This window comes from Ceratotherium simum, chromosome 4 (assembly GCF_057802395.1).
Source record: "Ceratotherium simum simum isolate JZ-2026a chromosome 4, ASM5780239v1, whole genome shotgun sequence".
Classification (NCBI taxonomy): domain Eukaryota; kingdom Metazoa; phylum Chordata; class Mammalia; order Perissodactyla; family Rhinocerotidae; genus Ceratotherium; species Ceratotherium simum.
The window spans coordinates 47140344-47146717 of NC_141903.1; the positions used below are offsets into that span (position 1 = coordinate 47140344).

General features: G+C 45.5%; 1 long non-coding RNA gene across 1 annotated transcript in view; it reads right to left on the reverse strand.

The window, feature by feature from the left end:
* The window catches only part of LOC147917282 (uncharacterized), a 129495-nt gene extending 123967 nt beyond the window's left edge, over positions 1-5528 (reverse strand). Inside the window, exon 1 of the long non-coding RNA XR_015551969.1 lies at positions 5412-5528. This is a non-coding gene — a long non-coding RNA (uncharacterized LOC147917282). The remainder of the gene's footprint in view (positions 1-5411) is intronic.
* Between the last annotated feature and the right edge of the window lie 846 nt (positions 5529-6374).

A 6374-nucleotide genomic window follows, 5' to 3' on the forward strand; every position in this document is an offset into this window, starting at 1 on the left:
ATATATAAGAATCTCAACATGCTTTACACAGTCAGTGAATTGATTCGTAATATTTGAGGACTGCCTTTGATAGTTATTCAATTATCATCAATTGAGTTAATTCAACTTATAAAACAGTGGTTTTATCAGGTTTTAATCTCTTGGGGAAAATTCACGTCTGACCATAACTGGACAGATATGTCATCCAAAGGCAAAATATTCTTCACCATTTTATGGAAAGTATTAAAAATGTAGTTATGTACGCTTATTTATATTTAGTCAGGTTCAGCTAATATAGGAACGGATTCACTTAAAACTGCCTTTTCCCCTTAAAATCACATCATTGCAATTTCATCTATAATGAAATTCTTTTGTGAACTATTGTGAGTCACTTAGCTAGATTTTAATTTGAGCAGTATGATTTAGTCTTAGAAATTATAGAATATTAGAACTGGCCAACCTTATACATTGTCTAGTCCCACCCCTTCATTTTATACATGAGGAGGAATTGGACATTCAGAGAGTTTCAGGGACTTAGCCTGAGGTCACACAGCCAGTCAGCTGTCAGACCAGGTCTTGCCACCCACCCCAAATTTCCATTTCTACCTGGGTTCACTGCAGGGGTCTCATTGTATTATCTCACATACAGCATCCTCAACCATTCTGGATCCAACACAAATTTGGAAGCAACTTAAAAAGCCTTCCAGAATGACAAAAGAAAAAAAATCTTACAATTGAATAGCAGTGTTTATAATTTACAAATTTCTGGAACACATCTTATTTGATATTATAAATATTCATTGAGCCCTGTGGTAGGCAAAATTCTAGGATGACCCCAATGAACGCTCATCCTTGTATAACCCCCCCTCCCCTTTGAGTGTGAGTAGAATTCATGAATATGATGAAATATTACTGCTGTGATTATGTTATATTATATGGCAAAAGGAAGATTATCCTGGGTGGGCCTGATCTAATCAGGTGAGCTCTTTAAAAGCAGAGTTCTCTCTGGCTGGTTGCAGAAGAGGAAATAAGAGAGACGTCCTCCAGCTAGCCTAAAGGGAAGCAAATATCAATGTGTGAACTGCCTAGAAGGGCCACATGGTAAGGAGCTGTGGGCAGCCTCTAGAAGCTGAGAGTAGATCTTAGCCAACAGCTAGGAGGAAAGGGAGGACCTCAGTCCTACAGCTTCAAGAAATGAATTCTGTCAATAATCAGTGAGCCTAGAAGAGGATCCTGAGCCCCAGATGAGAACCACAGCCCTGGCTAACAGCTTGATTTCAGCTCAGTGAAATTCTGATCAGAGAATCCAGCCATACCATGCCTAGACTTCTGATCTACAGAAACGGTGAGATAATAAATGTGTGTTGTTTCAAGCTGTTAAGTTTGTAGTAATTTATTACACAGCAATAGAAATTTAATAGAAGTCTCTACCACACCGAAGCACAATGGTATGTGGTGGGAGTTCAAAAGTGAATAAGGCACAGTCCTTGTCTTACACACTGTCTTTTGGGGAGCAAGGAGAGGCAAGTTGGTAAAGCACTAGTAGTGCAGTGAGGGCTAGAATGGAGACATGTATAAAATGGTACAGCAGCCAGATGGGGAAAGTAGCAAGAAGGCTTCACAGAAAATTAGACTTAAACTAGGTTTTGATGGTTGAATAGAAGCCATGGAGGGGGTGTTGAGAATGAGAATGTATTAAAGATAAATACTATCAGGGGAGAGGGGCTGTAGACAAGATGGCCCACTTGTATGTCTGAGCATCCTGTGTTGCTTTTTCCCTGCTCCAGGCAGTGTGACAGCTGTGTGGTCCCTGTGTCATACTGTTGCTGATCCTTCTCCTGGGCCACCAGTTGGAAAAGTTCCAAGAGTTTCAGGGTCTGCAGAGAGAATCTGTGTGCTGGCCAGAGACCCTGGAGATTTGTTCTTTTGGAGCACTTCTTGCCTGAGTTTAACCGAAGTGGTTATAGGTGTATAGGAAGTACGGGGACTTCATCCAAACAATAAATTTCTGACATTAGAATTTCAAACAAGTAAACAAAAACCCATAAGATACTTATAGGGTGTTAAAGTGTTGGCTGAGGCACCAAGAAACAATAGGTCTCACACTTCAAAGAACATACTAGATCATAAGGATTGATGGAGATTGGGGAAAGAGGATATTTGGAGGATTTTTTTAAAAGAAAGGTATGCTCTCATTTCCCAACAAAGTAAAAAGTTGGGGGTCACCTAATGTCAAGAGAAAGGGACATAAGTGGGACTCATCAAGAAGCCTAATGTGTGTCCCTGAGTAGGAAGAACATGGTGGCGAACTCCCTCCTGGGAAATCACGTGAGAGAGGGGCTAGCAAGCCGCTTCTACTGCAGAGTGAAGGAGAGCTGCTGTTGCTCTGAATTTATCCAGGGGGAGAACGTGTGTGTGTTTCTTTTGATCCAGATGTGGGCCAGACGTGAGAGAGGGCTGGCTGGGGGGAGCCTTAGGTGCAGGCAGGCTTCAGAAGAGAAGCCGAGAGAGAACTCTGGGTTCCTAGGGGCTGAGGAAGCGAGCGGCTGCTCAAATGGAGAGCGGATTTGCCTGAATCAAGGGAACTGCAGGTGAGACATCACCAGCTATGAGCACAATCTCCCAAGAACCCACAAAAGCCTCTGTGAAATGTGGTCTGCTTTAAGTGTTTACCAAGCCCAGAAAGCTGGAGGCCATTTCACAACTTCACCACTCCTGCCCCTCCTCACTTCTCTTGCCTTCCCCCATCCCAACCCTAGAAGGATCAGAAGCTGGGAGGAGCAAGGAAAGAAAGACCTTCCCTTTCCACTGCTTCCCATCAGCACATGGCTTCTCATTGGGCTACAGGTAAGACTTAACTTTAAATCAAGTTCTAAGTTTCGATTACAACATAGGAACAGACACGCTAAATACATAAAGTGACCATCTGAGAATGCTCAAAAGAACCTGACACTGCCTGTTTTTTTTTTTTTAATCCTCAACAGAGCAAGAAATTTCCCATTGAACACATTTTATAGGGATAGTGAGAGACATAAATAAAGATGCTTTCTGATTGTACTCCATATTCAGAGTATTGATTATATGTGCCTACTGTTGTTTTTACCTATAAATCTTCAATAAATTTACTTATTCTTATTTGAGAGAGGAATCTAGTCATGTAACTAAGAATCCTGGGGAACTTCAGCAATCCCTCTGGTCCAACGGCTGGCAAATCGAATGGCAGATATCGAGAAACATGGCATCTAAAAGGTGGCTTGATTATCCCACTGTTGATAAGTATCAGACAATGTCATGTCACTTGTAGTCATTTTCATTCTTTTCCTTTCTGAAATTATGTTTGCAGGGATCAATTTGTTTTTATATAAAGACTAATTTTGACACAAGAAGCTCAGCCTAGTATTCTCTCACTCCCAAAGGAAACAGTGCTATAACCTTCTCTTTTTTTCCTAAACTAGTGATTTAAAAAGGAGTGGAATAAACATTGAGTTTAGGACTACATATTACTGTTCTTAGAGCAGTTACAGTGCTGCTTTCTTCCGGCTGTCTCATCATAACATTAAAATGGCTTACTGGAACACAGAACTCTTTGGCCAGTTTATGGCAGGAAGCAGGGGTTCACTCAGACTGGAGTTGATTTGTTTGTTTATTGATAATAATGCAGCAACTCATGGAAATCTGACAATAGGACTTACAGTAGTATCAAGCCTCAGGAAGCGGTCTTCAAGAACCACAGAAGCTAAGGCAGCACGCTTTTCATAGAGCCTCAGCTTCTTTCTTTCCCTGTCCTCTCCTGGCTCACCAGCCCCCCGCCCACTCGCAGTATCTGCTTTCTCATAACTGCAGCCCGCTCATGCCCATCATGTCTGCTGAGCTTTCTGTTCAGCAATACAGGCATCTGAGTCTCTCAGTTTCTCTATTCTGAAATCCCCAAAGGGGAATTTTACTCAAATTTACAACCAGTTTAAACTCAAGTTTACAACCAGCCACCCAAATCATATGTTGGCTGATCAAACACATAGAAGGAGCCACCCTTGGGTCAGGCACCCAATCAGCTGTGGGGACCAAGATCATGTGGTATGCAAATCATAGTCACTGCCCACTCAGCAGAGACTGAAAGCAGGGCTGGCAATGATCAAGAGCTCTGATACACATCCAGAAAGTGTAAGAGCATGTCATTCTATCACATGCAAGAGAAGTCAAGAGGAACAGTTTGGTAAGTTCATTCATATCTTACTCATGGGAATAATAAGGACTTGAACCAGGGCAATGGGAGTTAGAAAGATATATCAGGAGATATTTGGGAGTAAGGTTGACGAAACTTCATGATTGACTGGAGGGGGTGGGGGAAGAGTGAGTAGAGAGAAAGCACCGAGTTTGGGATGACTCCCAGTCTTGCTTTTGCTATTGGGCAAATCCAGGTACTTACTATTCCCTGAAACAGAAAGTATAAGAGGAAGGGGAGGTTAGTTTTTGGTTGTGTTGTTGGATGGGAAAGATGGGACATGGGGAATTTGCCATGCTTGTGGGACATCCAGGTAAAGATCAAAGTTGGAAGTTAAATCAGAAGTCTGGGCTTGAGGTGCAGATTTGAGAGCCCCTAGAAAATGGCTGGAACTACATCCATCTGGCATATGAGGAGAAAAGTGAGCTAGGACTAAGCCCTGAGGAATACCAAATTTTACCTCGTGGGTAGAGGAAAGGCCAGTGAAGGAAAATGAGAATGAGAGGTGATAGAACTAGGAGCAGGAAAAGTTCATCCAATTTGTATTATTTGCTGCCTTTCATTATTTGAGAGCACCAGGCACTATTCTAAGCAGTGGGGATAGAGCAGCTAACAAGATAGCCAAGGTTCCTACTCAGGGGCTTGCACTCTAGAGGGAGAGACACACAATACAAATATCGCATAGATGGAAAATAGCCAGGAGGCGGAGTCAAGATGGCGGCGTAGGCAGACTCTGAACTCACCTCCTCCCGTGGACACAGCCAATTTACAACTACTCGTGGAAAAATTACCCCTGAGACAGAACTGAAAACTGGATGAGAGGAACTCCTGCAACAACGGACAATCCTAACTGGGATGGAAGAGGCAGAGACTCCCTTCCGGAGAGGAAAAACGCCGCCTTCACAAGCCGCCAGCTTCATGGCCGCCGGGAGCAGCTCACAGGTACGCAGCCTCCCTGGAGGCGCGGGGCCCTGAGCCGGGGAGCGCCCCCGCTGTGGGCATTTTGTGGACCCAGCACAATCGACACCAGTGGCATAATATCTGACCTTGCCTGCTACTAAAGTATTGGGGAGCACCCCCAGAAAACCCGGTTCACAAAGAAACTAAAACTGGCTCTTAAAGGGCCCGCGCACAAACTCACCCGTTCCAGAAAGCATCCTAAAATCACCAGAAAGAAAGGTGCACACTGCTTTGGTGACAAGAGACTCACCTAATAGGCCCTGAGTGCATCTCGGTGAGGGGTGAGACCTCTCCAGGGACTGGGACATTGGCGGCGGCCATTGTTGTGGCCTGGTGTGAGCGTGCTGACACAGACGCCATTGGAGTTTTCCCTGAGACCTGCTAGCCCAGGGTCTGCTCCACCCGCTAGAGCACCGATTTAATCCAGCTCAACCATGGCAGGCAGCCCACCCTAGAGACTGGCCCCACCTAACAACAAGCCCTCAGGCAACGTGTGGGCCTGCATAGATTGGTGACTGGATTTTCTGCAGCCTGGCAACTGAGCTGACTTGAGCGGGGCAGGGTGTACACAAGGAGCGGGTGGAGAGCGTGGGGTGGTGGCGGAGTGTGTGGGGCTCCCGCTGTGGAGAGACTGGGTCCGCTTGGGGAGGTCGGGCGCCACACGGGCAGGACTGTGTTGACTGTGTGTGTGGACCTCTGGGCGGCAGGGCTTGTCAGCTGCAGAAGACTTGTGCTTCTCAAAGACCCACATAGGAGGTTTGCCCCACCTTCCAAAGCCTGAAACAATTGGGTGCTCCTGTGCCTGAGGCCAGCCCCACCCATCTGCAATCCTCAGAGAGCTGACAAGAGACCTAATAGGCTAGAGGTTTACAGCAATTCTAAGGCCCTGAGCCTAACAACCTGCCACACTGGGGGCCTACTCACTTAAAAGAAATACTGCAACACAAATGTGGTATTAGAACTTACAGCCAACTGTGCTGGGGCTCCCCACACCTGATAAAGAGACTGAAGGGCCCACAACAACTACAAGCAGCTGAGCATTATAACAGCTGGCCAGGAGCATAACTCAGCCTCCCTGGGCGCCTATAGGGAGAGCTAACAGGCCACAATAGAAGGACACACGTAGCCCACATAGGGGCCACCCCTGGAACATTGAGAACTGAGGGAAGCACACTGGAAGCCTCCTAAGCCATCACTTACATAAGGTCACCTA